This window comes from Haemaphysalis longicornis, unplaced genomic scaffold (genome assembly GCF_048455015.1).
Source record: "Haemaphysalis longicornis isolate Haplotype H1 unplaced genomic scaffold, Haemaphysalis longicornis Haplotype H1 scaffold_9, whole genome shotgun sequence".
Lineage (NCBI taxonomy): Eukaryota > Metazoa > Arthropoda > Arachnida > Ixodida > Ixodidae > Haemaphysalis > Haemaphysalis longicornis.
The window spans coordinates 90262568-90288060 of record NW_027526460.1 but is presented as its reverse complement, the minus strand read 5'-3'; the positions used below and the strand labels follow the sequence as shown (position 1 = coordinate 90288060).

The window sequence follows — 25493 nt, the reverse complement described above, 5'->3', positions numbered from 1 at the left end:
CGGCACCGCTGCCTCGTCAACCCCATCGCGACGGACGAATACAGACTGGTACGTATGTGCCGTATTTTTATTACGGTTAATAATAGTTCAATTTCAGTAGCAGTATCGCTTATGCCAGTTGGCCGGTGTGGTGTATGGAAAGCCGTTCGCGCGAGCTCTCTGCTCCGACCAGAAAGATACGAGCATCAATGCGCGGTGTGTACGGTATTTATTTTTTTCCAAGCTCAGAGCGCTTTGACGGTGATTTGACGAAGTCGGCGACGACGAGCGGCATGTGCCAGGAGTGAGCTAACGTAAGGGTCCCTGCCGTAATCACTTCGTCGGAAATGAAGAGAGCACACTCGTACTTTCTTTAGCTCCCTTTCTCCTCCGTTTCCAAAGTTCACAAAACGAAGCCACTTGCTTCGCCGAGGTTCGTCGTTGGGCAGCACATGAAAAAAGATCTCTTCACCGGCGGGGATGTCGCACTCCCTCGACGATTTGCCCGTACTACATGGGCATTTCAAAACGCAGCAACGAGATTTCATTGTAAAGTACTCGAACAAACTGAAGTTTTCAGTGGTTGTAAACTGGAAACGAGCTCGTAACGACAGCACCAAGCCAACACCATTCCAAAACTTCTGCGACGTCTGGCACTATCTCGTCGCTGCTTGCTGTTCCTTACTCCCCTCGTGTCTATTTTTACCTTTGCTGGTTGGCGATATGACGGCCAACCTCCTGTGAAGGGATTAAGATACCACGCAAGGTTGCGGCTATGCGTGCTGGAAGGGTTCATTGGCCCTGAAGAGCCTCGAACCCGAAAATTCGTCCGCGTGACGGCGAGATGTCGAGTTCGGCCGGCGGTAGTTTCGTACGCATTGGCGTACACGTCTGCGTGTTTGTTCGGAACTTCAACCGTTAACTCCACCGTTCTTAGTGTCATAAAAGGAATGTGCAGTATGTTTAACGGGCATATAACTCACTATGCAAACTGGCCCTGCTTAACTTGCGTTTGCTTTTGCCGGCCTCCGCAAATCGCAGAGCATTCTCGTGTGACATCATAGGTTCTGTACGGGAAATGAGCTGGTGGGTCGCAGGGTCATTCGCTTTTTTCCTAATTATGTAGCTTATTTCAGCGAAGTTTGTGTTCAAAGTGGTGTCAGTATGGTTCTAATGAAGCAATCTTTCGAAGGAACCAAACTTGTGTTTTCTCTTCATGGCTCCTTTAAGGGACAAGAAGAGAGTGGAGTGGGTCTGGGAACAAACGCGTGTTAAGGACATATTAGTAGAAATTAAGTTTAAATGGGCGTGTGCAGGGCGTGTAATGCAAAGTCAAAATAACCGTTGGTCATTAAGGGCAACAGAGTGGATTCTAGAGAAAGCAAGCGTGGCAGGTGGAGGCAAATAGTAAGGTGGGCCGATGAGATTAACAAGTTTGCGGGGATACATTGGTCGTAGTTAGCACAGGACCGGGATAATTGGAGATCTCTGGGAGAGGCCGTTGCCGTGCAGTGGGCGTAGACAGGCTTATGATGATGATTATATTTATGATGATGATGATGATGATACCTCTCAATATGTATATATCTCTCTCTAAACATATTTATCTCTATCTCCCTCTCTCGCTCTCTCTCGCTGTCTGTGTGCTCAACCAACAAGTCATATACGGAGCGGTGCTTGATTAAAACGCTCACAGTGTCGGCGATCATGCGACAGCGCTCACAAAAGGCGAGCGTCAAAGAATTCTGCTTGTCACATTAGGCGCGACTGTAAGTACCACAGCTCGCCACTTGGGGCTGGCTGATTTTTTTCTCAAGGGAGTGTCTGAACACTGCGTAAAGGTTGTTACATACAATCAGGCCTTAAATATAACTAAAAAATTTAGGTAACAAGGCTGGTTGCACTTGGCCGACCCTTGTTGAACAGTGCTGACAACATGAGTGGGCAAGACACGACAAGAATACAAGAAAATGGAAAGTCGATTAAAAGCGAAGCGGGGACAGACAGAGAGGAAAGAAAAAAAGGCGCGTGCGGCTGACATTACGGAGTTTGTTTCTCGGGGACTCGTTTTAAGCCCCACCGCCGGGCCGGGCTCGCCCCAAACAACGCGAGCACTAATTAACGTTGCGCCTGCCTCGTTGTCGTCGTCGTCAGCGGAGTGTTATCGTCACGCCGCGCGCGTTCAGGCGCACGCGAGTGGTGCGTGTCGCTTCTCGAACGTGATGCGCTGCGTGCTTCCCGAATCCCGCATTAGCGGCTGCGCCGCGCCCGCCATTCAACATCGAACCCCCGTCCCCACTCACCCCCTATCCTCCCCCTCTAAAAACCTCTTTTCTCCTCCACTCAACGCGCCAGCGCAGCATAACGCCTCTGCTTTTTATTCCTCGCGCTTTGCGGCGAGCTTCAATTTGTGTCCACTCTTACACCCGGCCGCCGCCCCAATTCCCAGCTCCGCGCGCGCAAAGCGTCCACCTCTTCGCATTGCACTGCGCCAGCCAGGATGCAGTTGCCAGCGGGGCGGAAGAGAGCGGTGTTTGTTTCGCGCCTGTTTGCTAAGAGCATCACCGCGGCTGTTTTTTTTGTTTTCTTTTGTTGTTTTTTTTTTCGTAGGATCCCTTCGTTCTGCTCTCCATCCTCACCAGCCTCTTCCTCATCCCTTTTTTATTCTCTACTTGTTTTTGTTTATTGCTTAGCGTGGGCTTCACTGTTTAAGCTGTTTCCGTGACGCTACCTAAAGCTGCTTGCTGGGCGGTGCTTAAACGTTGCTGGTCGCCGCCTTGAAAGTGGCGCTCGCCTGGACACGAATCATTGACGCTCGAACCCGGCCGGCCGGAACGTGATAAAACGTAACGCGCTCTGCTCGTCAGGGAGCTCCCTCCCTCCACCTTTCCCGTTCTCTTCTCTGGACCCAGTGCGCTCCAAGAAACGCCTCACAGATGATAAGAAAGCCTCCACGTAACCTTCCTGTCACCGATTTTTGTCAGACTACAAGGATGTTTTCTTGTTTTTAACCTTGCTGAGTGGAAAAAGCGAATGGGTATCGCTCGACTGAACCCTGTGACTTTGAATGGAAGCCTTATTTTTGTCCTGACCACGAAGACGTTCCCGCACGCCGCCATCCCGTTTGTGTTTTCTTCGCGACGTATGACTGAACGCACTGTTTTCTCCACGTATCCTCGCTATTCCTTTTTTCCTACCCGTTGCGTGGGCGAGATTCGCCCGTTCTATTTTGTCCGGGTAACTCGCTTTTTCGTTTAGGCTTATTTTCGTTTCCATGCCAGAGTAGTAAAGGGCCCATTGAGCGAGAAATACAGCGTAGGTGTTTGCGTCACCGATACAGCGCCGAAATCCTTCCTCTTAGTAAAGCCCCCATTTAAAAAAATAAAAAGAATATTGGAATCGAACACGGGGGCGCCCTGTGCCAGGAAAGTGCCTTAACCAGTACTTCACGCAGACGTGTCCCGTAATACGCCGTTCTAACTAAAGGCCGGGTACGTAGTTCCACAGCTTCAAAAATCTCCAGTTTCCGTTTTGGCAGTCTCAATCACCCAAAGACATATCGCGGATTTATTCTGCAGAAGGAAATAAGCGGAGCAGTCCAAACACGCGTATTGAAGGGTTCTCGGGTGATCAAAATTTATGAAGCGCCAACCGCATTTGTTAAATCGCGAAACTTCTCACTCACTGATTGGAAATAATAAAAGCGGCGCTAAGCAGGCGAAGACAAAGTAGAAACATACACCACATACACGCGCCAACTTCCATCTTCCCACTTTTATTATTTCCAATGGCATAAACCAACAAGCTCAACAAGTTTTGTAATTCCCACTTACATTTAGTGAACGCAACAACTAAATTGTCTTAAGGTTCGTAAGTCCAACTCGGTGGTCATATGGGCACTTTTTTGTTGACTGCGGGCTCTGTCGCCTAACATGCTCTGTCGCCAAACATGTTCTGTCGCCTAAAATATATAAATATTGTAACCAGTTAGGCTTCTCTTTTTGTTGTGTACCGCGGACGAATTATCAGAGACACTCCAGGGAACCCAGCTGTAAGAGGGAAACCTAAAACAATATTAGTTCCTTCTCGCCCCGCTAAATTTGAGTCCCCTCCTCCTCCTGGGCACAATTAAGGTCAGAGTCAATAAAGGTAGGTTAAAGAAGGTTTTACGCTTCATCTGAAACGTTCTGTGTTTTCTCTGTAGCGTATACTAATTCTGCGCCGGATTTCATTCGGGGGGTTTCGAGAACAGCAGTAACATTTTGCCCGAAATAGTGACTTTTATTCACCCATTCCAGTTATTCCATCACCTAAGCTGGAGGGGGCGCTTTCTTATGTTCCCAACATTACTTTCGGCTCATGCATATCTATATCCCACCCCAAGACAAGGCTATCTCAGTACATTTCCTAAAAAAATGTTTTTCAGTCCTCCCAAATCTCTGAATAACAAGGGGCCCTCAATTAAGCTTCTGAAACACGCCCACAAGGAATTCCGTGAATAATTCCTCCTATTCTGAGGCCTTCCAGTACTTGATAACATGCAATATATATATATATATATACGTGGTAAAGTCCTGTTTGTGAACTATATTATCGGGAGTGTGGATACTGTTGGGGCTCCTAACGAGCGGGTGTCCCCTCGCTTAGTTCACGCTTTCCATCCTTCATTTGCGCGCGCACAGCTCGACACGAGTGGTTTGTTCCATCCTATTGCTTTTTCTATTCCCATTTTCCCTTTCGTCCCGCACAATGAATGTAGCTGATAACGTTAGCCCCCAACTTTCACTCTGCGTTCCAGATCGCGTGTCTGTCCCACATTAGCATTTCATTCCCAAGAATTTCAACTTCCCGCGCTTATCATAACGACCTCCCAATTTCCTCATCCTCTTGTTATTTCCCCCCTAACCCGTTTTTACAAGAGCGCTTTCGCTGGGCGTGACTTTTCTGAAGATTATGACTGTAGAAACGACGGAGAATACACAGATATTAAAAAGAACAAGAGCGAATCCGGCGAAGCCACGTCCCATTAACATTTCCTCTCCCCCGGTTAACAACCATGTCTTTTCGGTCCCACACGTTTCCCTGCGCGCCAAAAAAAAAAAAAGCAAATAAAAATGAGAGCCGAAATTACTCTGCCAGGAGTAGTACCCTTAGGTCCCATTTATATACCCCGAAAGCAAAAAAGGATAGTAAAAACTACGAAGAAGGAGAGAGGACGACAAAAGACAACGCGCCATTCGTATCCAACACGGGGTCAGAGGCAGCTGCGGGCCGTTAATGAAATGGGGCTACTAGCGCCGCTGCAACGTCGCTGGCCCGACAGTGCGCGCCGCGAGGGAAGTGGGCATGAAGGAACGGCAGGCCCCGTGGTCCCCAAAAGGAGGCCGTTTGTAGGGTACGTGCGCCTTCTGTGTTAAGGGCCTCGCAGTAAGGCACCCGTATGAATTGGCGCGTTAGGAACACGGCACGGGAGACATTGCTTCCCCGCCATTGCTCGCGCTCGACGGGCGTAGATGCCGTGCGGAAAAACTGCCCTCCGTTACGGCCGGGAACGTCGTAAGCAGGAGCCACGGGCGTTCGTTGGTCAGCGGGGCGTGGTAGGGCTAAAGTTTAGGGTAATTTGACGACGTTTAGAGGGGTTTGGTTTGCGCTTTTTAGAGGCGGGAAGTCGGCGGGAAATGATTTCCGTGCCGTAGGGCTGTCATTCGCGAAACAAACCTCGGAAAGAGTTAGCGGGTAATTAACTTTTGTTGTGTTTTGGGCGTACGCGCACACTGTTAGCCTAGAAGGGCCGATATAAGGTGGAGCAAGATTTTGAGCGTAAGGTACAAGGCCGGAACACTGGACTTCAAAGGCCAGCAGGACACGCATATAAAAAGCAAAAAACACCTTCGATATAACCATTATTTTACTGCAACTAATACATCGATAATGGGTTAAAATAACTATATTTAAAATACCCATAAGATTATAAGCTACAATACTAATTGGCGAAACACAATCACAATCAGTCTGTCGTCTTCTTCCCCCCGGAATTCCTTGCTTGCCATGCTAGAGCTGCTCTGCAACAATGTATGCATTTAGAGGGCGGATTATGCGTGTGAAACAGTTATAAACGCATCCCTTATCATAACGTATAGGCTTATGGCATTATTTTAACCAATCACGTTTCAACCAATACTATTTAACCACAGAAAATACCTAGACTCCTTAGTAACGATAGTTCAGTTATAGAGTATCTGCAGGCATCAAGTTATGAATCGTTCCTAAATAACGAATTATGCGTGTGAAACAGTTATAAACCCATCCCTTATCATAATGTTGCTAGGTTTATGGCATTATTTTAACCAATCACGTTTGAACCAATGCAAGCTAGCCACAGAGAACACCTAAACTCCTTAGAAATGCTAGTTCAGTCATAGAGTTTGTGCTGGAATCAAGTTATGAATCGTTCTCAAATAACGGCTGTCTCTTGCAACAAAAAAGGGGCACGGTTTGTCAAAGATTCAAGGAACCCGCCAACCATGGTTATAAATAACGTTAACTCTTCAGAGGCTCTTATAGAAGGGCATCAAAAGCAAGAGCAGATGCATGTCGAATAATGTGCTTGAACGAAACAAAAATTTTGTCGATATTAGGGGCCTCTATCTTTTGGGTCAGCTTATATGTGATGCGAGAAAATTCGTTTTTTATCGTCGCTACCAAGTCGTTGATATCACCCACTAATAGAACACCTCAGGGTCCCTCCCTTATATAAACATCCCTCAAGCTCACGACACATGGCGTGCCAGGTAAGCAAATGATGCCCGGCTACCTACTGTCCCACAATTAGCCCTTCTTTCCAAGCTTACGCCATCCCGGAGTAGAAGGGAGGCGCAGCGAGGGGTCCAGTACAAAAATATAACTGCTGCCGTGAGCCGGCGCAGCTGTCTGTCTTCCGTTGCGTTGCCCCCAACTCGTCAGCCCTCCCCGGCGTCCCGCGCTTTGTGCCTCAACGGGCTTACATCACGGGCACGGGTGCGCGCTAAAAATGGCGTAAAGAACGCCGAGTGGAGGGACATGCTGGATGTGCGTTGTTCTCTGTTGCGCTTAGTAAGTCATTTCCAGGGTACGCTACGCTGAGGCGAACAGTTCTAAAAAGACGCGAGGGAGTAACGTCTGCCGGAACACCAACGTAAGCGGCGGCGACAGTGCATGGCCTTGCGGCACGCCAAATCACCCCGTTGACTCAGCTGCAAGTCGACTACGTTCTGTTACAAAACAACATGGTTCACCTACCTGCCTGCTTGTCCTGATACTGCCTGGATTTTGCTCTCGGGTGCCCCGGAAAAAATATTTTGCCATCTTGGCTTCTTCAACATTACTAAAATTAGCATATTGATGTTCGGTAAGGAGGACGGCCTCCCCATTTATTTCGAACAGCTATTATTCCGCGCAATTCGAACGTATTTTCGAAAGCAAATTTTCTAATCCCATCTCTAAATACAGCTTGGTTCCTTTCCGTACTTCCCACGACCTCATGCGACAGCCATTCTGTTACACGGTTCGCCCATCTGTTGCTCATTCTTAACCGTCCCACGGCGGGCTCTATACTGCTCCACTTTTTTCTTCGTACGACTTACGACATTTTTTGCAAGACTTTCGGGCAGAAATTCTCAAATTTAAATCGTTATACTGTCTAGTACCGGAAGACCACGAAGGAGACCTTTTGTGGTCTTCCGCTATTAAACAGTATAATGGTTTATGACCGGTGCATCACATCTCCCCTTGCCAAACAGGTTGTATAGAAGGCCCTCGTAGCAGTTGCCTGCTACGGATGTCGCAGCAATAATGCGTCATGAATCGGGGTGAAAGCGTGTAGGCTAGTACAATGGCGTGGATGGTGAGTGTTACGTGCGTGTTAGCAGATGTATTAAATGAGGAGGATCGTTTAGGCCAAGCAACCGCCCTGTTAATTACGCGCAATGTACGAGAAAACCCCTACGTTTGTTGAACGAAAGAATAGTAATGCCAGTTTGAAATACCGGGAAGGGGCTTACAAGAATTATACAGATCCTTGTCTTTAGGGGTAAGATTTTATGGATACAAAGGCGATTATAATAAGGGTGTATGTGTAAGTCGGTAGTGTGACCTTGTAGCTACTTTACCTACAATTTGCAGCAAAGCTTTCTCAGATTTATATCAACTTTACACTGAAGAAAATACCTGCAAATTGGAAGGGTTTTTTTATTTATTACTACCAGAGTTTTGCAGCACCGATGAGGAAGACGAAGATTGTACCAAGCCAACTGAAAATAAGATATACAGACTGTTTTAAAACTGAGCGTCTCAGTGCGCGGCTGATTTCTGCCGTGCACACGGGAAGCTACTTTCTCTGGCGTGCCGGAGCACTGCGCCAAACTAACGGCGTGGCTGCTAATCAATGTAGTCAGTTTTCGACGAGTCGTAATGCCAGTATACCATTTCGACTTTTTAGGCAGTGGGAAGCAGCCGGCCCCGGGCTCCCCATCCCCTTTTTTCCACTGAAGCAAAGGCACGGGATCACCAAGCCGGATCAAATTCCCTATAGAGGTACTTTCCACACCCTAAAGCCTGCTGTAACCCTGTAAAGGGCACGTTATCCCGCACCTCCGTTACGAAAGAACAGGCTCTGGTGTTTTTGAGAAGGCGTTAACAATACCCCCCCCTTCCCCCCCTTAGAAAAGGCCTCATTTTTTTGCAGACATTCCGCCGCTGTAGATGTAAGATTTATGTTTCCGGTGGGCTGGCACTGCCCCCCCCCCCCCCATGTCTTCTTTTAGATGCAGAGCATCTGATTCACTCACCTTGTCCCTCCGGCGTCGTCGTCGTTGTCGTTGTCGTCGTCGTCGTCGTCGTCGGCTTTGTCCACCCCTCCCCCATTCTCCTCACCGCGCCAGCTGCGCTCTCTGCCGCTCACCCCCTCTCCTCTCCGATAGCGAACACTCTCTCGCGAGGGGCATTGGATTGGATTCGATTGGATTGGAATGGCTTGGCTTGGCTTGGATTGGATTGGATTAAAGTGGATTGTGTTGGATTGTGTTGCGTCATAGCCGCGGCACGTTGCGTCATAGCCGTGGCAGACGCGCTGGGGCCGGCGCATGTGCAGTACTCTCTCTACCGCGGTTTCCTCTCCTTCGGGCGCGCTGCGCATATAACCGGTGTGCCGTTCTCCGGCGAAGCAACATCCACGCTTGGCTCAAACACCTAGAGTCCACGCCGCTTTACTAGTACGCCAACGTCGTCATCGACGGGGACCGGCTTACGCAGTCCCCTCAACGTTATGCGCGCTATAAAACGCGGTCCCTTCGCCGCTCCGCCTATGCGTCGCATCTACACAGGGGTTCCCGCGAGGGGTAGGTGGGAGTTTTTTTTTCTTTTTCCGTTCTTTTAGCGAGCTAGGTTTCGCTGCCGCAAACGTACGCTATTGCTGACACCATTCCACTTCTTGATACATTATTTTCCTTTTTTCGGCTCATTTGTATTTACAGTTTTCTTACGGTAGTGGGCTAGACAAGCCAAGAAAAGCCGGCCTAATTCAAACGCAGTGGGAATGGTGCAACGCCTGTCGTGTGCTTTAAGTAGTTTCTCAAACCTAACACCAAGAAATGGGCACTAATGCCTTTTAGACGTCACATCACCTTGTGGATAATTTGCAGCTGCTCCTCCCATAACATTTTAAAGCAGTTCCACTCGACGTGAACGCTGTGAAAAGTGCAGATAAGTGATTCGCCAGTCTGAGCTGCGGCACCGTTATCCGCTCATTGCTACCACCCATCGCGCATTTCGCCTCCCTGTCTAACTCCTCTATTGATGAATTGAACGGAGGTTTGTCCAGTGCAATTCAAATTTCCCGCCTTCGCAGGGCTCCCGCGCCCCCTGCCTGGAACAGGACGAGCAGAAGTTGTATTCTCTTTGTGCTTGCTTTCGTGTCGCACGTAGTGGCGCCTTACTGAGCAGTTTCGAATGCGTCGTTTTTGGCGGCCACTTTTTTCGCTTGCTGTCGTAAAAACCAACCCAACTGGCGTTCCGAACTAAATAGACGCTGGTGCTGCCAGTAGATTTAGCGTCAAATTTACCTGAAGTTGTGTTTGTGCTAAACAAAGGGAAGATGTATGACCAGCTACAGCGGTTCAGGAGTTTCGAACTGTTATGGCTTACAAACCGCTTGTTTTTCGAAGCCTCTGTCAGCGCTCTGCTTGGGTCCATTATCCCGCTCCGCCTCCTGATTCCCGCAGTCGCTTGACCTTGTGACATCGAACGAGCTGCGACGACAAGGCGAGCCCCTAAAGTGCTCTGTACTTAGAATTTGGCATACGAATAATTGTATGGAATTGCCCTTCCCATTTTTGAAGCAACCTGTTGCCACCTGTTTGGTATCAGCTCTTCCGACATGCCGCTGCTCGCTGAAAGCTGCTGTTAAAAGAGTAATACCCTGTGTTGGGAAACTGTCTTGTTGTGTGTGTGCGTGCGCGCGCGAGCGCGTGCGCGTGTGTGTGTGGCAGAGGGAGGGAGGGAGGGAGGGAGGGAGGGAGCGAAGGAGGGAGGGAGGCAGAGAGTGTGTGTGTGTGTGTGTGTGAGAGAGAGAGAGAGAGAGAGAGAGAGGGAAGAGAGAGAAAGAGAAAGAAAACGATCTGTAATGAAGCCGGTGATTACAGCCGAGCTAAGCCGCGTGGCTTGCTACGCCAGATGAATGTGGTGATGATGATAAGTATAATGATATAATGATGATTAGTTACACATATGCTTTTAACCCTCTACAAGATCTGGTCAAAATTTGTCTTTTAGGTACGTGAAGAGTTCCCTCCTGCTGAAATTCCATTAGATTCGTGAATAATAATACTAACCGAAGTGGCATCACTTCTTATTGAGGTATGAAGCCCTGTGTGCATTGACTATGTGTCCAATTTTTGGTTTAAATAAGCAAACTAAAAGAGAGAGAGAGAGAGAGAGAAAATATTTTTATCTCACCAGCAGAGGCTAATGTGTGGGCGTCGCCCTATGGAAGGCGTCCCTGCTCCGGGATGCCTTGACTTCGGCTGGCCGTCCGTGCTCGGGTATCCGGGTCCGGTTACCCGAGCTGGATATCCGGGTCCGGGCTGGCCAGGGAAACCCTCCACTGCTCGAAGGTTGGGTGGGAAAGGGGGGGGGGGGGAGGGCCAGATCTGGAGTTCGTTGGCACTCCCACAGTATATGGTAGAGGGTGCCAGGCTGGGGACAGTGAGCACAGAGGGAAGAGTGTTGGGTGGGGAAGATGAGGTGGAGGCGGGTGGGATGTGGATAGGTATTCGTTTGGAGCCGCCGCCAAGTTGTAGCGTCCTCTCTGGAGAGGCGCCAGTGTGGTGGTGGGAGACGACGGCGAGTTTGTCGGTAATGCGCGAGAATCTCCTTGTAGCCACTCAGTGGGTGGGGTTGATCGTGAGGGGGTAAACATTGGCCACCGTCGGCAATGGCTCGGTGTATCATATCGAGAGCCGCGGCGTGAGCCGCTTCATTGCCGGAGATGGCGGCTTGTCCAGGAGCCCAGACGATGCGGATGTCAGGGATCGCTGAGCAGTTTTTGAGGATGTGAAGTGCTGATGAAGAAATTCGGCCAATTTGGTAATTTCGGCAGGCTGTCTGCGAATCGGTGAGGATGGTTACTTGGTCTGGGCGGGAAATGGCGGCCAGGGCAATGGCTATTTCTTCGGCGACATCGATTGAGCTTGTGGTAGTAGTGGCGGTAGTGACTCATTGGCCAGTATGAGTAACTACGCAGGCTACGTGGCCGGCGCGCCCAGGGTAGGGAGTAGCATCTGTATATAGGGTGCTGGGGTCTTCGCCGTATCGCGCAGTTAGGGCTCGAGCACGGGCAACCCGGCGGTCAAGATGGTAGCTGGCGTGCATATTGCGAGGAATTGGGGCCACCCGAATGCCATCTCGCAGGGCTAGAGGAATGCGTTGTTTTTGTTCCCTCGGGGGTATCGGACGGAGTCCTAATGCTGTAAGGACCTGTCGACCAGTGGGAGTCAATTGCAGGCACCGCAGTTGAGCTGAATGATGGGCTTCTTGCAGCTCTTCCCACGTGTTGTAAACTCCCAAGGCGAGTAGTTTGTGGGCCGCAGTAGCAGTGGGTAGGCCAAGCGCAGTTTTGTACGCTTGGCGAATCATTGTGTTGAGCCGAGCCTTTTCTGTTGCTTTCAGAGCGAGGTACGGGGTTCCGTAGGTAATGCGGCTAATAAGCAAAGCTTGCACTATCTGTAGGGTATCGGGCTCTTTAAGGCATCGACGGTGGTGGGAGATGCGTTGCAGAAAGTGCATCAGTTGCGACAGCGTTTTATGCAGAGGGGAAATTGTGTGCAGTCCAGAGCCGTTTTTGGGTATTGTGAGACCCAACACCCGCAGTTGCGGGACGTCGGGGACTGGCTGCCCTGCAATGGCCAGTTGAGGTTCAGGTATACCTCGAGCAGATTTGTGAGAAGGCTGGGAGTGGAGCGTTAGCAAAGCCGACTTTTCGGGTGCGCACTGGAGGCGTCGTGTCTGGAGTGAAAGGTAGCACAAATCGCTTGCTGCAAGGCGTCCTACTGCTCTCCAATGGAGCCAGTAGGCGTCCAGACGGTAAGGTCATCCGCATATAGTGCGTGTTTAATGTGGGGAATTGACTGCAATTTCGGTGGGAGGTCCTTCATGGCGATGTTAAATAACAGTGGCGAGATGACTGACCCTTGCGGAGTACCTTTCGCTTGAATCGTGAAAGCGGACGATCGAAGATATCCAATACGAATTGTCGCAGTACGGTCCGTTAAGAAGGCCTTGACGTAGTAATACATGCGCTGTCCACATCCGAGAGATGCGAGTCCTGCAAGTATTGCCGAGTGTGAAACGTTGTCGAATGCACCCTTGATGTCCAGAGTGAGTATGCAGCGCTTGTGGGATGATGTGAGGCGATCAATAATGTCCGACTTAAGTTGGATTAAAATATCTTGCGTGGACAGATGGGGTCCAAAGCCAAACATGGTCATTGGGAACAGATCATTATCCTCGATGTGTGCTACCAAGCGGTTATGCACTAAATGTTCGTACAGTTTCCCAGCACACGATGTCAGTGAAATGGGGCGAAGGTTTCCTGGAGTCAATGGTTTCTTAGGCTTTGGGATAAGAGTTATATCCCCGTGCCGCCAGAGTTGTGGTAGAGTACCCGCATTCCATTGTTTGTTGATATACTCTAATAAAGCTTCAAGGGCGGCTGTATCGAGATTGCGCAAGTATTTGTTCTGGATGCGGTCTTTACCCGGTGTGGTATTGCGGGTGAGGTTCCGCACTACTGCCTCAATTTCGGGAAGGGTGAAGGGCGCATCGAGGTCAGCGTTTGGGGGGCCTGTGTAAGGAGCATGGGGCAGGGACGAGTCCCCGTCTGGTCGTGTCCATGGTTTCCTTAGCTCCTCTAGAAGTTCTTGTTTCGTGACGGGATAGTTTTGTATGAGGCGGCGCAGTTGGTGGGCCACTGCAGTTTTGGTTTCGCTGTTGCCCATTAGGGATCTTAGGAGATGCCAAGTTCGCCGCGTGCCTAGCGTTCCTTGGAGCTTTGTACAAAATTGAGCCCAATTTTGCTGGCTAAGATGCTGGGCATAATCCGCAGCCTCCTTGGTAAACTTAGCAATACGAATGCAGAGTCGCCGATTGGTTCTTCGAGTTTTCCATCGCTTGATGAGACCACGGCGGGCAGCCCAAAGATGATCGAGGTGAGCATCTACCACCGGGGTGTCAGGAGTCAGCGGGATTTCCTTTGTGCACTTCCGTGCTGTGTCCCGGATGGCAGCTGACCATTCTTCGATGTCAATAATAGATTGGGCAGGAGTGTCATGACAAAATTGTGTTCACTCCGTTAAGCGTGCAGTGCCAAGACGAGCTTTTGTAGCTTTTGTGTGAGGCAGCTGCAGGCTGATGATGTGGTGATCACTCCCTAATGGGTCTGGGAGGCGCGTCCAAATTGGGTCTGTAACATTTTAAGTCATAGTCAAGTCCGGGTAAGAGTCACGAGATACGCTGTTGCCAATACGGGTGATTGTGCCGGGAGAATTGCATAGGTGCAGCTTGTTTTGCCGTTTGGCTTCGTAAACCTGCGTGCCCTTCTTGCTGTCCTTGGGGTAACCCCAGATAGTGTGGTGGGCCTTACAATCTCCTACAATTACCAGCGCATGGTCTTTGGTGCGTTGCCGCACGATGCGAATGAGTGGGAGTAATGTGGGGAGCAGTTGAGAAGGAGGACTGTAGATGTTCAGAACAAAAGTGCTTTTAAGCTGGCGAGTGCCCGGGAGGAGTTCCACGAACACACAGTCTAAATCAGTGGGAAGGGTGTGAATTTGGGCAGGCTGGTGCGATTGCACTAATATGGCCGTTCGACAGGCAGAGCCGGAGACAAATGTGGAGTATCCTTGCAGGCGGGGGTTTTCTGCAAACTTCAAGTCATATTTTACCTCCTTCATTACCACCGTGTGTAGACAATTTGCTCCGCCTTTAAACACATGTGTCTTACAGGTGGCGCACGCTTTACAGAGGTACCTCTTTAACGGCGTATCAAAGCAAGCGCTTGGATTTTGTTCGAATTTATGTTGAATAAAGTTAGATTATTTAAACGTGCATTTAGATTACTCCTACTATATCAAACGTGTCTGCTTGTCTGAAAGTAAAATATCTGGATCTTCTTTAGCACTAGTAGAGCAAAGGCAAAAGTAGAGGAGTATTTGTCACGTAAAGATTCCACATCTCCTCAAGGGGTAACAATGCACACTTCCTTTCCAATCACGATATTAGGTCTTCAAATCTAGGAAGTAAATACATACTATCCTAACATAAGCGGCAATCAAATCGTTTCTCGTTGGAAACCTTTTTATACCTCATGGTTAGTTTAAATACCGTTGAATCATCGGGGGGTCTGCCTTATTCTATCCAGGACCACTCATTTAGAAAGTTCGAAACGCATTATGGTCAGGTGGTCTAACAAAAGCATCTGTACCGTCGCAGTATGCGCTTCTACCAAGGCGACGGTAGGTTCGCAGTTGTAATAATGACCAAACGGCTGCGAAATACAAAAATTTCAATCGTTTATGAGCGCCGTTAGCATTGTACGGTTTTGTGGTGCCGTAATTACTGAACGTTCATGGCCTTTTCAGGTGTCGTTCGAATCGGTGGGCGTGATCCCATGCTTGTTTTTTTTTATTTGCGCGTTTTCTTCTTTTTTTGCTTGCTTGCACCTTTTTGCATGTTTGTTTGTTTAAGTGAGTACGTGAGTGAGTGAGTGAGTGAGTGAGTGAGTGAGTGAGTGAGTGAGTGAGTGAGTGAGTGAGTGAGTGAGTGAGTGAGTGAGTGAGTGAGTGAGTGAGTGAGTGAGTGAGTGAGTGAGTGAGTGAGTGAGTGAGTGAGTGAGTGAGTGAGTGAGTGAGTGAGTGAGTGAGTGCGTGCGTGCGTGCGTGCGTGCGTGCGTGTGTGCGTGCGTGCGTGCGCAGGCAAGTGAGCGATCAACGAAACTTACCAGCCAATGATTAAACGCGTGGTTTACAGAAAAGGATCGGCAATTTCTCCGGATGGCCACTGTCGTTTGAAACAGAAAACCAACCACGGAGGCGGCACGCAGAGGAACAAGTTACCATTTCGAGCCGGGCGAAAAACCCCGGCCGCCGGCTTCTCCGCACGATCTCCCCTCGCAGCTGCGATCCGAGCCAGCATGAGCCCGAAGATTGATGGTGGCCCGCCGGATCCCGGCCTTCCCCTCCTCCCTCGCCACCCTACCTCCGTTCCGGCCGCGGACCGTTTTCCCGACGCCACGCGCCGGCTCGCTTGCCACCTTATCCCCACGGGCCATTCCTTTTCTCCCGGCGCCGTGGAGGCCTTCCGCCACCCGCTCTCTGACGTGCCACCCTCGACATGAGAATCAGCAGCAGCAGTAGCAGCAGCAACAACACAAAGGCGTTAACCAAGCCGCACAAAGAACAGCGGAGACCGTGCCGCGGCATCCCGGCACCGAAAGCCTGGCTGCAGCACCCTCGCTTCGACAGTTCCGTGCTGTACTGTGGAATTTGCTGCCTCCGCCGCCTCGTCAGAAATGCGAACGTGGCCGACGTGTGTAACAGGCTTGTCTTATTCGAGCATTGTTCTCTTTCCCTGCCAGGGGAGTGCTACGTCGAATTCTTCCGATGCGATCTCTCTGAATCACCCAACTGTACATCGAGATTAGGAGGACGACAGATGGAGACGAAGGAATGAACACGGTGTGCATTTTGTTCTTCCACCTCGTGTAACGATGCAAAGTGAACTCGCCCAAGCTGCCACCTTCGAAGGCCTCACTTTGGCTTGACTAGTGGGCGAATGAGAGTGTGGAATGCGGCACATTTTCCTCGGGAAAATGCTCAGCATCGGGCTAGCTGCGCGGAACTAACGGGACGCCGCTGCGAGGGAGTCTTGAGACCCGAGCCGGCCTAGCAGCGCGCCGACGTGGGGCGGCGGAGAAACGTGACTTGAGCTCGCGATGAGAGGCTTCAGAGGGGAGCTGCCCCTTCCCCGTATTGTCCCGGGCGGTTGCGGCGTAGGAAACGGATGTGACGGATACTTTTAATCATGCGGCCGGGCCCCCCGGAGACGGCCGGCCGGCATGTCGTTGCTCCGCCACTGCCTCCTTCGTCCTTCCTCGAAAGCATTGGACAGGACCGTACTTCGGCTAGGAGACGGAGTACGGTGGTTACACGTCACCGGCTCCCGTCCGTGCCTGTGAGGCATGCCTGAGGCGATGTTTCACGCGTGCCGTACCGTGACATCCCTACTTTTCCCCCGCGCCCTCCTCTCTTCCCGGGACTCCTTTTCTTTCAGCGGAGTCTTCCTGTTCTTTGACCTACGAGAACACCCACGGCTGTCGTCCCATCGGCTGGCTAGATTAGGTTCCCGTCGACAACGTCTCGATTACGGCCACCCCGGTTTGTCCCTCTGCTTATTTGTCTTCCTCCCTGTGCTACTCTCGTTTCTCTCCGGTTGTTCATTTCTCACTTGTTTTCCTTTCTGCATTGCAATCGTTTTTATTTGTTTGTTGCTCTACGCCTGTATCGTCTGACGTCTTCTGGTTGCCAGGCTCTGGTTTCGAGCACGTTGCGGCTTCGGTTGCGCAATTCTTTTCTCGGAAGCGATGCCGAGAGTTTATGTTTGTCTTAAACGTTGCATGACCCGCTGACTTAGTCAGACGGGTGTTAGATTGTACCAGTGCATATCAATTACGGTATGGTTGAAAATCCTCATTATTAGCTTCTCTCGTGATGGTTAGCGTAGGCATTTGGGAGCCAATTAAGTGGTTTTTCGAGAAATTTACTGTTAAGTCATCCAGCCTTTCCATGTGTGCTTTGTGCTTGCCTTGAGCGTTGCCCCACCCATGGAGTTTTCCACATAGGTTTTAGGTTATGCCACTGTCTGTCAATAATGGTGTTATTGAGAATCCTCATGAAGTAGCTCCTCTGGCAATGGCTACACTTGACATTTGGGAGCTAATTAAAAGTTTGTTAGAGGAATTGACTCCGTTCATCAAGCCTTTAATGAAGTGATCAGCACATTATAGAAGTTAGTGTTTCTTTTTTACTTTGCAAGGGGATATTTACAGTGATTTCAGTTGTTGGCTAGATGCATTTATTATCCAATGCTGTTCAAGATTCGAAGAAATGCAATAGCAGACTTCAGGCACAGTCATAGACAAATGGATTGTGAATACGAAAATATAAATCAGGACACGTAAAACTCAAAAAGACTGTTTGTGGAGGTCAGATGATCGCGAGCCATTAGTATATTTGGAAAGCCGCACTTTCCAGCTTCCTTACAATAATAATCCAAGCGTCAATTTGACTTTCACGGATAGAAATTAGGCTCTTTGTGTGTTCTAACTCATATTTTTGTGATCGCGTTTTATTTATCCATGTCTGTACGTTATCAAAAACGAACAAGTTCCAAAATCTGAGGAATCTTGGCCAGCTAGATCGCACATAGAACAAGGTTGCTGCGTAAAAAGATACCGGCGAACCGGAACCGTCGCCAATAAGACGTGAAATGTTTCGGTATTTTATGCGCAGCTTCTTTTCATTCCTCCTTCCTGTAACTATGATTTTCAGTGCATAATTTGATGCCTTGATGCAAGATTTAAATGCAACGGCATAAAAATAAAATGTTCGCTTGAACCTGTGCCAAAAACGAACTAAATGGATAAAGTGTTGATCAATCCACCCTGTCGAGGGTGTTGGGAAGCGAAGCTTTATACACCGCCTGCCACAGGTGACTACAGCCTGCTTGAGTCAGTCACAGGTTACACTGTACCTGTAACACGTTCTCTTCTATTTCACTTAAGCACGACGTTCATAACGGCCTTATAATCGGTGTGATACGCACAGAGACTTTGCGTTTTTACCGCAGTTATATTTTGTAGCTGCTGCGCAGCTGCCTAAAACCTGGGGTCGAGCGCGACGAACACAATTGAAACTGTTTCTGGTTTGCTTCGTACGAATCGATCGTTCAGGTGTCTACTGCATATCCGAAATGCAAGTAATCCATAGATCGGCGGCGTAGACGGAGAAGGAGTGAGATGTCATGCGTTGGTGTGAGCTTCCTTCAATTTTTGCGAAATCCTAGTGCATGTGCAAGGCGCGCACACGGTCGCTACACGTGCAGTGTGTAGAGGCAGTGATTATACAACGCCTTCTGTCGCGACCGTCGGCGTCTGTTGACACCCACGGTCACAACAGAACTTTTGTCTAGTGCAGGTACAAAGCTTCGCTTTAAAACTTTTCACAACATTTATCGTTCCCCGTTCATCGTTCCCCGTTCAACACCAGTCCCGATATCTAAAGCGCCAATAGAAGCACTCATAGTGTAAACATTGGCGACGGATGTTACTTGTGAAATAATTTTCGAACAGAAAGCACTGCATTGAGCTGACTTTGAAACATTTGCCAAGTTTGGTGCAGGAGGGGGACCTAACAAACTTGAGGGCCACTGGCGCTCCTTTGTTTCATACGTAGTAAAACAAGGTACGCACGAAGGACAGGTGAGCACGAAAAGGAAGGAACACACACCGAAATTCTCTCTTTTGTTCCTACCAAACACATGCACTCACCTTTCAGTATCTCTATATAAAGATTTGGCACAGCCCACGCACAATACATTTATCATGAAATGCCCCGGGGTTATCTCTGCAGACAACGATTTGAACCGTCTGCGTGTGCTCGTAGGCGTTTTCAGTGACGGTGTTAAATATTTTCAGTCATTGGAAGTGAACACCCTTTGGAGAGTTTCTAAAGCAGATATCGTAGCTTCCGGGCTACGATGCCTTTTACTATGACGGTACGATTCACAAGGTTTCCACCGTTTCCGTTTGACGACTGTTCGGAAGCTCAGGTAGGCGAATTGTTCTAATTTTCATTGGTATACCTTTCTCAAGTCGGGAAACGCATTGTTTGATCGACTCGCACGGCAAACAAAAAAAAAAAAAAGAAACACTACTATTGCTGCTGCTGATGATGATTGCTATTGGTTTCCCCTTTCTAGCGGGGTGATGACATATCATCTTACCAAAAAGGACTAATATACCTATGCTTTATACTATTGGTTTAATACTAGCGCTGCTTAGGGCAGGCACAAAAGCTTATTAGGCACAAAATACTTTTTTTTTCCTGTTACAGGTGGTAACTGTCCTAGGCAATATTCCCCTCTCTGCTTTTCATCCACCAGCATTCTAATCTTCTTTTCGTTCCCTCGACAGCCTTGAAGTTAACTTCCTCCGTGCTACCCTTAAATCCTAGGACTTATGGAAGCCGAATATTTCCCTCATGTAGATTTGGATGGGGACCCTCGCATTCTAACGCAATGTGCCGCATAGTTTCTGTTTCTTTTCCGCAGAACACGCATACCCCATCATTTTGTGAATACTTCCCCACAAAGCTCTTAGTTTGCAAGTAACCTCCTCTAGCCTCAAAAAGCAAGCACTGCCCTGGGAATTATCGTAGAAATTTTCTTTTATGATGTTCAATTTCTCAGCCATGTACATCTCTAACTACGTTTTAGCTTCCTTTTTTTTCTCTCTATTTATTCGTTTCAATCTGCCTTGCCTCCTTTTTGGTTACCTTGGTTACCTTTGGCTAGGATGGATCTTCAGCGCCATCTGGCTTGAATAAAAGGAATGTGCCGATGACATATGCCCGCCCTGGGCAAACAGTAAGTCAGGAAGGCAGCTGCGTGCTGCGTGCAAGGAATGCCGGCGGAAGAGGACCGGCATGCTGGTAATGAAGACTGTGTGGTCTCTCTACCTCGCAATATGCATAACGCTAGCTTTGAACAAGGCAGGCATTCATGCACACCGCGAGGAACCACCGTGGGTTCGAGCTAGTTGAGCACGCTCACGATACTGAAACGCCGTCGCGCCAACTTAACACCGCCTCTGTTGGGCAGGTGGAGAAAGGGGCGACAAAGGAATATGCCCAGGGTACGGAGGGAAGACGTTTATTTTATACTAGCATTCTAGCCACATATTTTACAGTCCCAATTACACAATTTACAGTACAGGTACGTACTTCCCGTTAGGTGAAAGGGGCGATGGGGCGCCACGCGCAAGTGCGCACGTTTCGTCGGCGCAGAGCCAGTGGGCTCTTCTGTCAGGGCAAATTCCGGGGTGCGCGCAGGTTGTGCGCGCGCGCATCGCCGTGCTGGCCGGATCGGCTCGCAGCAGCGAGGGAGACGGGGCCCATTCGCTCACAGGCGCGTACCGCACGGCGTGTTCGTCGAGTGGAAGGTACGGCCTTACTATATGCAAGCGTAGGGACAACAGGAGCAGCCTTGGGCACGGGCCGCAGCCGGAAGGGCTGGTGGGCTTTCGCCGGCGCAACAGAGTTGCCGCCGGCTGGTAAAGAAAGCGTCACATACCTTCGGCCAACGCCTTCGGCGTCCTGGAAGCGTCTCCCCGAACGGACCCCCGCGCAGGACGCGCGTTCGCGTCTCGGCGAGAGTCGGGTTCGGGCCTCGTTCAAACGGACCAATGAGGTGAGGTTAGCTCCGCTACCAGGGCGGAGCGCCCGCTGCGTGACAGTGTTTTATCGCCGCAACGGTCTCTGCAGGCTTCACCTCACGCAAGAGTTTGAGAGACGGCTCTGCTCTACACAGAGGCGCCAAGACGAGCCGGAATTTTGGAGGAGAGAGGGGAAAAGCGCCGCGTGATGGCACAAACCCAGTGATCGCGCAATGGCCTGGGCGTCAGGATCCCCACAACTGAAACACGAGGGGATTACCTTTCTGTATGTGGACTTTTCCTGTTCCTTAGCGGCTACCTCCGGGTTACAAGCACGGCTTAGATATACATCGCCAGCGCAGGAGTTGAAAGAAAGTCTGTAGATAAGCCAACCTACATCGTAAAGGCATGATTAATGGAAATGATCTTACGTTGCCCATGCCGAATATAGGGAATTTGCGCGTACGCGTTGAAGGCTGGTTGTCAACACCGCGCTTATAGTAACAGTGCTGAGTCCAGAAACCCCTACTGAAATTAACGATTACTGCGTCGTCGATGTCAAATTGATTTTATTACAGCCTCCGAAAATAATGAAAGCACCTACATAGCGCCATCAGGCTCATGGACTTTTGTCATTGGCACATTAGCTTTTTTTTTTTTACTTTTGTCATTATACAATGTCTTGATTAAAAAACAGTCAAGTTGACCACAGAAATTCGCCGGTTGATTAATTTTATTTCTTAGTACCAATGAACGTTTATTTTCCCACTATACGCCTTTTTTTTTCATATCGATTATGAATGTACCAATCATCTCCATTTCTACTATTACAACAAAGCATGTGTTAACGGGGTAATTATGCATTATTTTTGTAGATATAATGTGTCATGCTAGAAGAGAGGCGTTTTTCTTTTGTTGGAGTACTCGCCAAAGAATGCGTACATAGTAAAAGACGCACACTGGAGGTCATCCTTAAAGGTGTTTTCAACTCAGCCAGGTAGCATGCGCCGAGATGGAGTAGAGAGGAACGGATGAAAAAAGACAGGGTGCAGGCAGATACGGATACAAAAGTACGCGTAGCGGTTTCGTCGTCTGTTTTCCTCCCGCTACACCCTGGAATGAGAAATTCGGGGCAAATTGTATGCGCTAAGGTCGCTGGAAGAATTGTATATGGTGTGAAGACATGCAGACTGGTGATCAGAAAAGGGCATTCGATGACATTTCGCGTACTACTGTCCCATGGCGCTTTCGATTATGGGATGCATCAGACCTTTTGGTATGTATTGGTAGCCGTGTGGATTTATGTATGTATTACGGATGCAAGTGGGGCCACCTATATCTGTCGTTTGTTTTGCGTGCGTTAAGGGGTGGTCTGGTTAATAATCGGAAGCTAAAGCGGGGGCTAAAGGCTACTTTATACCCACAACTACACCCATTCGTTTTTTACGTGCTACGTGACACAGAAAGGTTGGAAGCGCAACTCAGCCTTTACAGAGTATTAGCTTGTTTAGGGTTTCTATTTCCGCTTGAACACCAGAAGCAAATGATGGATAGTAGTGGGGAACAGGGGTAGCCGCAGCGGTCACGGGAGAGCATCCAACGACCTTGCAGTTGAATGTGAGAAAACGTAAAACGCTCGTTAAACTGGGGAAATGGTGTGCCCTTTCTCTCGCGTTTTTTTTTTTTTTTGAGTAGCCATTTTTTTAAGGTGTCAAGCCCTGTTGTGTTTCATGCTACCGTTTGTTAATAAGAAAAAAATAACAGCGCGAAAGACTGGACCAAGGACGGAGTCCCAAAACAGAGGCGCTGACGAACAACTGAGTGCTTTATTGCAGCAGGAACAAATAAAGTGCAATGTACCAACTCGCCCTTCCGCAAACCGTTTGCTAATTTTTAGATGTTTCTTGGCGAAACTAGCAGTTCGCGTTCTAGAGGTTGCAGATTTGAATAGTCGAAGGTAGTCACACTTACAATGTCAACCTCATAACCAAATAAGTCGCACGATGGCGCCGGTTGTTTGATACGGTACAGACTCCCTTCTTGCTCTTTGCCTCGTCTCAATTGCTCCGGTAATATAAAAACACACCAACTCGCCCGATCATCAACACCGTTCCATATCATCACCTAGACATGATCTCCTTGAGAACAACGATTAAAGGAATTCGTACACGATTTGATCCCAAAATGCCTACTCCACGTATGACCGCTGGACATAGCATCAGCCTCTACACCAATAAAGCGTGTCTTCTTCCAGGAAGCAACTTATTACCGCCAAGTAAGCGCCCGGAGGCAGCGTAAACGATAGCGAGACCACGTCACGTGCCAACGTAGAAGCACTCTAGCGTAGAAAGTCAACGCAGTTCCTTGTGCCTCTCTTCGGTGTGTTTCGTCTTTGGATTGCTCCCGTTTCTCTCAGGGTACACAATCAAACACCCGTGAGGTCGGAACTACCTCCAAGCATCAACAACAACGTCTTCAAAGATGCCTCTGACGTGGGCGCTGCCAAGATGTCGACTCGCCTTTCATTTGCCAGTACGGTTCCACGCCGGAGGACGCTTACGGCAACACGGGAAGATCCCAAAGTAGAAATAATGCCCCACGACGCCCCCACACCCGCCCCCTCCCTGTTTTTTTTTTCTTCTCCGGCAGCCAGAACGGCGCCAGCTCCGCGCATTCTCTCTTCTTGCTCTTTTTTCCACAACACTCTCCCCTGTGCGAGGCATCGCAGCGTTGGCTCGAAACAAGGGTCTCGTACTGTGCTTCGCAGCCCCCTCTCTTGTCCTGTATCCTTACCTTCGTTCTTCTTTCGCCCGCACCGGCGCCAAATTGTTATCTTTTTTGTGTTTTCTCTTGTCTCTGCTACTAAAAGCAGGTTCATTCAGTGCGCTTTCTTTTTCGCGGCCTTGCCGTAGCAGGGCTCGTTTCTGTTTGATTCTCTCCGCGCACGCTGCGCAAGAACCAAAAGAAAGGAAACGCAGTCTCGGCGACCACGCTAGAAAACAGCAACCAACCTGACGTTACATGGTGTGCTCGCCTGCGCTCGCTGATAAGTTGGCTATCTGGCGTCTCTCTGGCTTCGTTCGGCCACTACCGGGCCCGTCCTTTGTTTTCCAGCAGCCCGCGCGGCCCGTATAGCTTTGTTTCGTCTGCCCGTTCAGCCGTGCCCCGGTTGCCACCCTTTGTCTCTGCTCTTCCTTACGTTCAAACTTTCCCGCCTTTTTTTTCTTTCGCTCGTTCGGTTGCCTTGGCTGTTGTAGATACTTTCTTGCTGGGACTTTACCCTGCGATGCGTGCTTTTCTTCTGGTTCGCCATTGCGAGTTGCGCAAAAAAACGCCTCGCGTCTAATGTTGTTTCACCGAACGAAGGAGATGGCTTGATAAGCGCACGCGTAAACAATCACGGTAACGCAGTCGGGGTAACGCAAGGGGGTCAGTGCGTTGTTTTCGTCAGGGAGGCCCTCTCCGTTGGGCAACCGGTATGTTTTGTGAACTTCAGCTCTTGTCTTAGCTGCACTGCTTTTGCGAAGGCAGATTGCAATGACAAGCGTCTGAATTTGTTTTTTTTTATTATTCTTCGAGCGGTCGTGAAAGGGTGAGATGTTTAGCAATTCCGAGCTAACGGAGGGGAAGCTAGCTACCGTGACTGCAGTTACAGCGCTCTCTGGCCGACGACGAAATAGTGGCACAGAGGCTTGCCGTGTACTTTATGCACTGTTTTCCCCCGCAGTTAAGGGAGATAAGAACAAATATTGCTCTCAACTTCAGTACTGCTACGTCGTGGTCTTGGTGGGCGGCTGAATGCCGCCATCATATCATTGTGCTAGATAGCAGCATACCTACGAGAGGACGTCCAATTTTCGAGCCCGTGCTTCAATTACAGCGCTACGGCAAAGTTTTATCGTGGGCACTACTTTTTCCGTCACCAAAGGAAAGTGTGGCTTGTACCAACTGCTTATCAGAGGCTGGCTCCAACAGTCAAAGTAAATACCGTGGTTTCTCGCGCAATTTTTTAGCCCACGTCTAGCCGAGAAAGGCGAGAGCTACCAAATGCTTTGTCTACACCGATCCTTGCAGGGTTGCTATGATGGGACAGTGCTACGATCATCAGTTTATCCGAGTCAGGTCTATCGTTATCAAAAGAAAGATACAAAACTAACACATCCAACGAAAAAGTTTGCGTAAGCGAACTGTTTATTACACAGAACTGGAATGGTAGAAGTGCCGCACCAGACTGCCTTTTTTATTAGTGGCTAAGATGCGCGGAGTGCGTTGAACTAGTGCGATTACGCGCTGCTTTGAATCTCTTCTATTCTTCGGCGATAGCAAGTGGCACTGATGTGCTCAAGCAGCGCAGTTAATTTCAGGCGCACATAAGGGCACAGGACATGACAGAGCGTGTCATAGAGGTGACGCGATTGTTATCAAATGACAAAATAGCAGGAACATTTCTTTCTGGTGGCGCCCACATAGATGATTCTAAAGCAATTTTTTTTAT

The 25493-nt window shown here is 49.2% G+C and overlaps 1 protein-coding gene across 1 annotated transcript in view; it reads left to right on the top strand.

The window, feature by feature from the left end:
• The window catches only part of LOC144152905 (glutamate receptor ionotropic, kainate 2-like), a 397026-nt gene that overhangs the window by 53293 nt on the left and 318240 nt on the right, over positions 1 to 25493 (top strand). The gene's annotated exons all lie outside the window — the stretch shown is intronic.